Below are 11,721 nucleotides of genomic sequence, written 5' to 3'. Positions count from 1 at the left end.
TTGTGTCTAATTAGCATTCAGTTGAACATGAGCATGTGAACTGCATGTTGGTAGTTTGAGTTGCATTCTGGGAAATGGAGTCAGACACAGAATTTATCATTGGCCCAATATCAATTAAGTCAATTAAACCGAGCGTAATATGTGATATTTTATAATGATTATGTTACTTTAATATGCATATTTATTAACGAATTAAAGACCCTCATATCAAGTGATATAAAAAAAACACTAGAAGCTACAAATCAACTTTCTATATACTGAACAGGCATTGTAAACTAAAAAAAAAAATTGTAAAAATTGCTTTTGAGTTTTCAGTTTCCACTGCTTACAAATCCCAGTTCTCCCCTAGTCACATTTGAAATTGGTTTGTATTCTTCAACATCAAGTGCCTGAAGGAAAAGCAAGGCCACAGATATAGGACTGAAATGGCTCTCGGAAACCTTTTCTTTATAAGAGAGACACTTGTGGATGTGGGTTATGCATCTTTATCCACGCTTGAACAGGAACAATGATAGACATGTTAAAAAAGGATCATTCTTCATGTGATTTTTTTTATAGTGAAAGGACATTCTCTCTAGCAATCTATAGCTTAGGAACGATGGAGGAAATTGGATCAGAGAACAAATAATGATTTTCTTGATCTGCTTTACATCAGCTTTCATGTGACCTACTTTTACCTGTAGAAAAGCTATTTCAGATCTTATTAAATGGTCATGTTCCTCAGAATGAAATGGAACATCTAAATCAGAAATATTATTAAGTCCAGTTTGTTGTTTGCTTGTTTGTTTGTTTGTTTGTTTGTTTGTTTGTTTGTTTTTTTCTTTAATGTATTTCTGTCCTGGTTATTTTATTAATCTTGAACTGCTGTGTGCTTTCTCTGCTTGAAGACACATGATGCTGAGTTATAATGAATTATGATGAGAAACAATATGTGGATAAATACTAAAATACAATGTTCTGCTCATTAGCAATGTTTGTTTGTTTGTTTGGGGGCTCAAGCAGCTAATTGTCTGGGTTGTTGATCAGAAGATTGGTGTTCAAGCCCCAGCACTGCAAAGCTGCTACTGTCGGTCCCTTGAGCAAGGCCTTTAACCGTCTCTGCTCCACGAGTGCTGTATAAGTGCTAACCCCAGCCTCCAAAGTCGGAATACATGAAGAAAGAGTGCTGTAATGTATTTGTAACAAAAATAGATTTCTTCTGCTTCACTTCTTCTATTTAAATTTATTACAGCACTACAATTGTAATATTTATATTAGAATATTGCACATATTCAGTTATAAGCAATATAGATGAAATTCTTTTCATCCATTAATGGCAAAAAAATAGATGAGGAAAAAATGAGTTAGTATATTTTGTTTAATCGTGCATTTAAGGGGTTAAATGGGACTTTCTGGCCACCAAAAGAATTATTCTGAACTATACCTATCAGTATGTATTGGTATTGACCAGCAGGTGGCCATAGCAGACCACTCATTGTTCATTAGATAACATTTGCTTTATGTTTAAACAAATGCTGTCAATACATTTTGCAGTTTTATTTGTAATGCATCTGTCTGTCACTCATCATGACATCTTAAAAGTCACTTTGCCTGTATGTTTTTTTCTGTATTAAAATTTCAATTCAATACAACAAACATGTGAAGCAATTTAAGCTGAATGTGTTGTTGGTTTAAGGACATTCCACATCATGAGCTTTGACCTTTGCTCCCATTCCACTTGTTATTGATTGAACATTCTTTGTCTCCTACAGCACATTCTACCTGAGTTATACGTTGTACTTTTCTCACATTATTCTGTTTATTGCTTTGTAACTGTCATCTTTTATATTTTTCCTGGTTCCAAGAGGGATCTCGTGTTCAGAGTAAAGAAATACATTAAGGCAGCAGCTTTTCCAGAGACCTAATGGTAAGCTTACTTATAAACTATAAATTTAATAACGCTGTTGGTTGCTACAGTGGGATAGCACATACTATCTGTGCTTGTATGTGCATGTGAGTGTTTTAGCTTTATTGTTAAAAAAAATCAAAAACACTATCAGGGAAGAAGACTCCATTCAAACACAAACATGTTCTCACAGTATAACTTTAATTTATGCAGAGAATCCACCATTCTGTTACTATAGAAACATATCTGAACACAACATTAGAGCACAATAACCTATTAGTTAAAGAGTGCATTAATATAAATATGTGATTTGTCCGGAGACCGGAGCTCTTGTTATGGAAAATGATAACCCTTGAATTTAACAGTTGCATGATATACTTTAAGTGTTCATGTGAACAGAATACCGAACAGAAAAGTAGCCTGTCCTGTTGTGTCTGTGCTGTAGTGTACAGAGTTTAATTAGTATTTTCTCCATGCAGTTTAGTAAAAAATTAAAGCAATGTGACAGACATGCAAGCCTTTATTTGGTCACAAATACATTACAGCACAGTGAAATTCTTTCTTTGCATATCCCAACTTTTGGAGGTTGGGGTCAGAACGCAGGGTCAGACATGATACAGCCTCCCTGGAGCTGAGAGGGTTAAAGGCAAAGCGACCCTCAAGGGCCCAGCAGTTTGAACACCAATTCTCCGATCAACAACTCTTTAAGCTTTAACCGCTTGATCCACCACTGTCCTGTTTTCTGACAGAACTAGGATCATCAAGAAAGAGAGGAATTAGCATAACGCTTACTGCATGTGTAAATTTTAAAAGCACATCAAGGTGTCCTTAAATCTAAAAGGTAGATTCTGAAATGCACTGTAAAACATGATAGCCCTGTAAAGTTATATGTACTATTGTCTTCTTTTTAACTCAAAAATTGAATAGAACTGATCCGTAGTCTTGACTACTTGTGAGTTGAAACCAAGGATATCAAGTTTAGTCACGATCTTAATTAAGGGAGCAGGTGAAATTGAATTTTTTTAGGTTTAACCATCTTGAAATGTTGTAAGTGTTAACTAAGCTGCAGAGAAAGAAAAAAAACATGATTAATGTGTACATACTTTTTTATTCTGATTTTTCACACTGTTTTAACATAATTGAGGTAAATGATGTCTTTTGAGATCATGTAAGAATTCAGACATGCAGTTTGCACAATGCTAAACTGCTTTAAATCTAAATCTTTCATTACAAGGACACTTCAGACACCAAACATGTCCTGGCTGTCTGCTTATATTTTATCCAAACAATTCTGTTTCATCCGGGAAACAGTCTGAATTTAAAAATGCTCCAGCTGGCTAGTGTCAGGAGGCCCAGGCCTTAAAAAAAAGCCCCCACAGAGCCTACAGGTGTCCACTGTGCCCCTTTGAGCCCCATGAAGAGTTCATTGAAACAGAGAGATAGAGAGACACAGAAAGACGGTGGGTGTGTGCAGCCTATACAGACAGAGAAGCCAGTCCGCAGGAGAAAGAGAATTAGAGGCAGATAAAGACATACGAGAGAAAGACACACTGAATGGATGCGCTGACCCATGGAACACAAAACACAAACTGTGCAAAAGCTCTAGTGCATTCACAGCATGCGGTGTGTAATGAGAAAAGGACACACTGCCGAAGCCTTCTTCTGCTGACAGATACACAACCTCACAGTTTCTTTAGAGGCTACACAAAACACTGAGCGCATTTTGTGAAATTCCAGATCTGCAGCCGCTCCTGTCCGAGGTTTACTCCTCTCTCAGACACCTAACAATATTGTCTCACTATAACCGTGTCCCATTAAATAATTTCACTCAATGGGTCAGATGTGAGACAAATGTGAGACAGCACAGCATAAAACAGGCTCACGATGCAGCTCATATTTATTTTTTGATAACTAAAGGTTTGTAATTTCTTTAAATTCTTCATTGTTTCTAGTGCATTTTTCCAAGCTCCTCGTTCTGAGGAGAGGACACAAGGAAAGAAAGGGAGGAAACAAGAACATATAATGTTTGTTAAAAGAAGTGGCCTTGCAATATGCCTCCAATACTACATTTATGTAATTTGGCAGATATTCTTATCCAGAGTGATTTGATGGCTCTTGCTCAAGGACCCAGCTGTAGAACCTTAGTAGTCTTGGGATCTGAAATCACAGCCTACTGATCAGGAGCTTAATTAGCATTGTAACCACTGAAGTAACACCACCTTTCACCTCCATGATCATCATGGCCCAACCAGAACAGTTTTCTGTTCTACCTAGAAAACACTCTTCAAAAAGGCGAGATCTTCATCATGTTGATCTTCTGCAAACTTCAGCCTGTTTTTTTACACAGGTCTCGGAATAGCGGTTGCTTCTTTCTACAACAGGCTATAACAGGTTATAGAAATGTACTCTCTTAATAACGGATGTACATTTCATAGTTGATGATTCCAACTCCTTCACCATTTTATTTGTTACCTTAAGGTTCAGTTGACCAAATGTTGTTCATCCAAGGAAGTTATTTTGTGCCTCTTTCCAAATATAGTCTGTGTGATCAGAAGAGTTTTAGTTTTGCAGGCTTGTGGTACTTGCAGTTGTTAGGAAATGGCTCCTAACTAAATGACTCCCACTTCTACAATCTAAAGCTTTTTAAAGTCATTTCTAGACTCTTCCAGACTCTTTCCAAAAGACTCTGGAATTCTGATATTAAAGCTGAACTAAATCTTACTGTTTTGCCTCTGATGTAACAAAGTAATTGCTTTTACATCATATGCCCTTATACAGAGCAACTTATATATTTTATCTCTTTTTTTTTTTTTTTTTTGAGCTAAGCAATTGAGGGTTAAGGTGCTTGCTCAGGGGGACAGCAGTGGCTTAGAGGACCTGGGATTCAAACTCGCAAACCTTTCAAACAGTAGCCCAACACCTTAACAACTAAGCTACCACATTCAACGTTTTGAATTTTAACAACATGAAGTTTGTGTAGTTGTGAAAAACAGATGTGAAAAACAACTGTCAGCCTCTATCATATATGCATTATATTCAAAGTCAATTCTCATAATGACACAAAAATAAGCAATATATAATATTTTGATACCAGTAAAAAATATAAAGAGCATAAAATACAATTCCAAACGTGCAAAGCCATCAGCAGCATTGGTGCCTTAACAGTGTGAATGTCATGTTAGAATATCATGAGGAACCAAACCATTCCACCATAGGACTGACTGACCACGTCATTCATGATACCAGGTGGATATTTTACCATCATTTACACCAAGGGACAAGTTAGATTCAACAATCCAAGTGGTCCAAGAATTCGCACATGTTCCACTAAGTAATTTGTAGTTGTGAGATTTCTACCTGCTTCACCACCATAACACCAGAACATCAATCAGATTGGTGAATTTTAAATGTGTGAATTCTATTAGAATAGAATTATATGTATATAATATAATACATTTTTTTATTTCTTTATTAGTGTTAGCAAAAGTGTTACAAAGCACATGCATGCTTATATCACCTCATGTTATGGTGCTATTATACATATTTACACATTGCTTGGATACACTATGGATCAATGGTGGATTTTTTTTATTTAATCTTATAAATTGTTTATGTCTTGTAGTCACTACATGTTTTCTTGAGTCTTATCTAGCAGTCATGGAGTCTCTCTCTCTCTCTCTCTCTCTCTCTCTCTCTCTCTCTCTCTCTCTCTCTCTCTCTCTCTCTCTTTTTCTCTCCCTTCACAATCTTTGTTTCTTTGTGTGTTTGTGTGTAGGCTGCATCAAGCTCATCTCTGAGTGTGTTTGCCCTGCGTCTGGGTCCAGGACAGGAGTTACTCTCGTCTCTGCAGGCATTTGTAGAGGAGAAGCAGCTCAAAGCACCGTTCATCATCACATGCGTGGGAAGCGTGACAAAGGCAAAACTACGGCTGGCCAACGCAACGGCAGACAACACTAATCAGGTCTATATCACAAATATAACAAATACAGTTGAGATACTGAGATGCTTCTTTAGTTTTGGAGCCTTGAGGTTCTCAAAATACTTATAAATGTAATTCAATTCAATTTATTTAACAATTGAGATTGTCTCAGAGCAGCTTTACAGAAGTATAGAAAGAGAATGAGATGATATGAGGAAGAAACCTTGAGAGGAACTAGACTCAAAATGGAACCATGTCCTCATTTGGGTGACACTGGAGAGGAAATAATGCAAATGTAAATAACTTCCTTTCTACATCGGTTTATAGTATAGTGGAATTAAGCACCCAAGCGTTCCTGAAGAACTAACAGCACAGTGTAATTTTTGAGATCATTACAGACATAATACTAATTCCTTCTTGCCAAGTCTTCAGATGTTCACTGATGAAGACCCGAGCACAAAGAAATGTATTTTATGACTAATTAATTTGTTCAGTGAACAGTTTAGTTTACAGGTGTGTGTGCGTGTGTGTGTGTGTGTGTGTGTGTGTGTGTGTGTGTGTGTGTGTGTGTAGGTGATTCAGCTGCAGGAGCGTTTTGAGATTGTATCTCTTGTAGGCACATTAAACCCAGAAGCTCATCTACATATCTGCCTCGCTGATAGGGAAGGCCGGACCGTCGGCGGTCATGTGCTGGGTGACCTGGAAGTGTTCACTACAGCAGAAGTGATTCTAGGGGAAGCCACTGATCTGTACTTTACCAGAGAGATGGACAGCAGGACCGGTTTTCCTGAGCTGGTTATTAAAAGCCATCAGGAGCAGACATAACTTATTTTAATGCAATACTGAGAATAATGTGTATACAGAAAGTTTAGATATACAGTAATTCTATGTAATACAAGTATCTTTATTTTAAATTGTTCTCTTGTACTTTTACATATCAAGCATTGAATGAAGATTTTTAATGATTAATTAATTAATTTCTCAAAAACAAATTGATTGAAATAATGATGAGGTCATCAGTTGAAAGATCATGTGATTGGACACCATGAGGCATTATGAAAGACTGAAGCGCTTTGTTCACTTCTGAAAATAGAGAAAGCACCCAGATGAATCAATACAGCATTACACAACCTAATATTTTATTACTGCAATGCAAAAGAAAAAAAGTGATTGTATAATGAGTTATGTTCATTTCGAGTTCAGCCTCCAGCAAAGTCCTAAGCAGATCACAGGTACTTCAATCAGTACGGCTTATAAATCAGCAGGGCTCATTAAATGCATCAGGAATTATAAGCTCTTGATACATGTCTGTTCAACATTTCACAATTATGTAATAAAAGAAACCTGTTGGTAATTTCCTGCTCAGCATGCTCAGAGGTAGATCTGCCAAAATGACCTTGAAATCAGCAAGACTCTGAATATATACATGAGCTTCAAAAGAACAGACACTTGTCTTTTAGGCAGCATGATTATGTGGCCATCAGCTGCCACAGAACACTAAATTTCTGAGACATTAGTTAAAGGCATTGGCTGATTTGCCTCTGCTGTCCCATCGGGAACGTTTAAATATAAGTGGTGCTTGAGAAAACGGCAGTGCAGTAATGGTGGAAAGATTTTGCTTTTTCTTTACATCAGGCTAAAAATAGTATAATGATACGATGCTGAAGCTGTGTGTCAGTCTAGTTAACACCCTTAAAGAAAATGGGCTAAGGATACATTACCATTTTCATTATTTACTTTACTCTGACAAAATATCGTGCCCTTGTATCCTCCTGCTAACACCGCATGCAGTCACTACATAGTTAAACAGATTCTGAAAAATAAAACGCATAGCCAGAATATAATCATTTATTACAAATATTTCTACTGCTAATAGCAGTATATTATGTAATCTGTTAATTGTGACCTAAGTACAAACACCAGATTTTATAGTGTCAAAATGTTTACAAGAACTGGAACCAGGAAACATGCTGGGCAACACTCACTGATTTATGATTTGGCCTTTCCTGATATTTCATAAGCATACTTCATACCCCTAATCTACCCTTCCTGCACAGTGAGGAGAACCTTAATGGAAGAAAAGAGAAACTAGAGTTCACTATTTCAGAGCTGCACTGCTGATTCATTAGGCTGTTGCATTCCAGGTCAGGTTCTCTACCAAGCCATCAGAGGGCACTCTCCAATGTTTTTTGAACAGTGACTTCTTTGTTAATCACAATTATTTTATTTTATTTTATTTTTTGTTCTCCCTGATTTTTCTCCCTGCACAACTTCTGCGCTTTCAACTCATAGTAGCTTATTTGCTGTTGATTTGTCAGACCGTTGTTGCCGGCACTTGTTGTATGCAGCAAATCATGTTCCTGATTTTTGATTTTCTCAGTTTATAAATCTTCCAGTGACTTTGTTTATTCTGGTTGTATTTTATTCAAACTCAAAAAGGATTATGTTTGCATCCAACTTCCATATGATACAACATCTTTGGTCCATTAGAAGTCAGTTTCCATTGATGGATGTGGTAAATTTCTGGAGATACGTAACATACGTAAAATTTCTAATACGTTAGCAACAGGGTGTGAATACATTTGTAAACAGATTTAACAGACTGGCTTATTAAAAATATGTACTGTTCCTTCATGATCTCACATTGTACCACCAATATAAAGAAATTGATTTGTGACACACGTACACAATATTACTTGATGGGCATCTTCTGGTCCTCACTTTTCCTCCACAGTTCACTTCACTTCAACTCCACTTTCCAGATATTTATAACACAACATAAACACTTACTATACAAGACTCATATATCTATTATGACATCTATGACATTCCCCACCTCATGATATGTAGATGGAAAAGAAAATATTCCTGTAATTCTTCTTCTCTTCTTCAGCTAGCATCTCCCACACTTTCTCCAACAGGAGAGCTAGACACTGAGCTTATCGTCAGATACTTTTCGGACCTTTATCAAGCGTTATGTCTCCCTGTAGACTGGTTCCTGAATCCTTTTTCAATTTACCTCACTGATCTCCAGGATCACTGGGAATGTGGAAGATAATCAGTCCCAGAGGGAAGAGGGGTCAACATTCTCCACCACCAGACTGTGCAAACACACCAAAACAAAAGGCCAGAGATGCCTGTAGAAATAAGCTTTGTGCTGAAGCACTTGTGGCCAGTTCCATTTAAGTCTGCATTTGGCAGAATCCTGTTGTTCCCCCAACATGCACTTAGGCCTGTCTCTCCTAATGAGACACAGTGTTGATTAGAGATGTTCAGCAGGCTCATTCACCGTCTGCATGTGTCTTAAAGTATATGGCTGATGGGAAAGGTTACTGTAACTGAGGGCAGGTGCTCAGAGTGTGAGGTAGATATGGGACTATGGGACTATGCTATAATATATGTGTATGTATAGTGCTTCATTTTCACTTTCCCATCATGCAATTCTAAGAATATCATATCAACAATTCCACACATTCCTCACCAAGTAGTGTCCAGAACCCAGGTCTCTGTGTTAAAGAGAATGTATTAGTATTTTTAGTCTGATCACTTCATTATCTGACTCGCTGTTGCGCTCTCTCTCTCTCTCTCTCTCTCTCTCTCTCTCTCTGTCTGCCATATCCTCCTCATGTATTGCTTTGTATCATGGCTATTAATGTGTACACTGATCTGCTGTAACATGCCTGATATAAGTCACATGAGATTAACACAGATTAACACCCTCCAAGACAGAGGGTTTTTTTTTTTATGTCTGTTCATCAAAAAATTATGCCACAATTTACTTTCTTGCAACTAAATAGTATTAGAATACTAAATTTGAAATCCACAGCATATTTGTGACATTGTGCAAAAATGTCTAATAATACTCACTGAGATTCGGTTTGATATGTGCCAAAAGAAAAACGGAAAGAATGGTCTGTGCTAAAATTTGCGAGATCTTGAGTAGATGACTGTCAGATGGATTAAAAATTCAAAAAAGTATTAAAGATGACAATTTTTTGCATGAGTTATCTTCACTATTGACTTTCAGCTTATGAATATTGTCCTAACATTCATATCTTCAGACTTTCAGCTTATATTCCTTATGAAATAAAATGCAACTCAGTATATAAATACACTATGTTTCGAGGTTAAGTCATAAAATGATCTTGAATTTTGTTTTGCTGTTTCAGACAGTATGTTTTCATGCACTACACTCCAGGTGCATATTTAATGTGCGTAGACAAATCAATAAAAACATGACTGAAAGAGCAACTTCCTGTTTTCTTTTTACAGCAATCAGTCAAGAGTAGATTTAGTGATGGAGCTTTGTGTGAGGGGGATGATGGTTACTTGCCCACCTCTTGTCCTGTCTGATTCGTAGTTTTTCATTTTCTTTTTTTTCCAAAGCCCTCCCCTTCAGTTTCCTCTCAGCTTTGAGAGCCAACTTGTGTGTTATGAAATGTCCTGGAGCTATGTTTTAAATATGAAGATGTCTTGAGCGGTGTCCTCTTTACTTGATGAGTCTTCACCAATCTGTGTGGGAGAGCTCTCAAGAAGTTTCATTATTTAACTAAGTGAAAGGTTATTTAAAAAGAACAACTTCAGGAGGAAAAAAGCAAGCAACATGACAAAGCACAAAAAACGAGGAAGATCCTTGGTACCTTACATAATGTGTTAATGTAGCTGATTCTATTTACACAGACAGATCTTGTTAGGATCATAAGTTAAATATCAAATTAAACTATGTTAACCTGAGTAAACAACCTTCCCCCCTTTTCTTATCTTCTCTTATTCCCCTTCTCTTTATCTTCTCCTATAATTACTATGCATTATTATGTCCTTATGACAAACCCTCTGTGTAGGCACATGCAGAGAGGATTTGATGGAAATGAGCACTCTTACGAGAAGGAGGAGAAGGTCTTCGCCACCAAAGCCACCACACTGCACAAAGCAGCCATAACGGGCCTGTATGAAGATGAATTTAATGGGCAGTAGAAGGTCGGCTTTACAGTTGTTGTTGCATATTAGTCTTTGCAGCAACAGTTGCGGTGGTATAGAGTTAAGCTTTTAAGGGGTCTTTATTTTGACCAAGGTTGGAACCTGTTCCAGGAACACTGGGTGTAAAACAAGAATAAACCCAGGATGAAACTAGATTTAGTCCGAAACCCTGGAGTTGTGAATACAACAGTGTTAGTTACTATAACACCAAACCACCCTGAACATTTAAAGTTTTAGCCTTTATGTTTGTCTTAACAGACCAAAATATCTAAAATAATATTCCCAGAAAGGTTTGTTTATTTGGTTTTCTATGATTCAAGGTTAACCTGGTGTAAGAGCAAATACAGTCTCTTGAGTCTGGTGCCCTGAAACTCTCAAACACAGATAATAAACACCAAAAAAGTCTTTGGAACTGTACTGGAGAGATGAAACACGATGAAAAAGAATATATATATATAAGAGATTCCCGTTAGTGTTCAATTGGCTTGGTATCTAGTGACTATGACATACATTGTATATAATTTACATAATTTTAATTTCATATCATATTCAAGAATTCAAATCAAGAGTACATGTATTTTTACAATACATACATATTTTGAGCTGTATTGCTAAATACATATATTTCCTAATATACATGTGTTTCCTAATATGTAAAATTACAGTACACTTTTATATTTTTATATTTATTTTTCATATTTACCTTACTTGAATAATCTGAGACCACATTTATACTGTACATGTAGCTTGGGCTGTTCAAGAGCATCTAAAATGTTCACTGTGGAATGGCCTGGCCTTAAGCTGATAAAAATTCATTTTTTTTTTTTTTTGTCATCTCAATTTTCCACTGGAATTTCAATATCTTTGACAAACATACTGATGCTATTTGTTACATTCAGGCTATCCATTAACAGAGCCACTGTAAAGCAGGCAGACAGTT

General features: G+C 36.7%; 1 long non-coding RNA gene across 1 annotated transcript; it reads left to right on the top strand.

Moving 5' to 3' along the window:
• Positions 1 to 1,726: 1,726 nt before the first annotated feature.
• Positions 1,727 to 10,055, top strand: LOC132843148 (uncharacterized). Its single transcript, XR_009648103.1, has 3 exons — positions 1,727 to 1,906; positions 5,661 to 5,846; positions 6,378 to 10,055. It is a non-coding gene; the product is annotated as an uncharacterized LOC132843148 (long non-coding RNA).
• The last annotated feature ends 1,666 nt before the right edge of the window (positions 10,056 to 11,721 follow it).

The sequence above is a fragment of the Tachysurus vachellii genome, chromosome 3, assembly GCF_030014155.1.
Source record: "Tachysurus vachellii isolate PV-2020 chromosome 3, HZAU_Pvac_v1, whole genome shotgun sequence".
Classification (NCBI taxonomy): Eukaryota; Metazoa; Chordata; class Actinopteri; order Siluriformes; family Bagridae; genus Tachysurus; species Tachysurus vachellii.
Note: the sequence above shows the minus strand (reverse complement) of the source record. Positions and strands in the feature narration are given on the sequence as shown.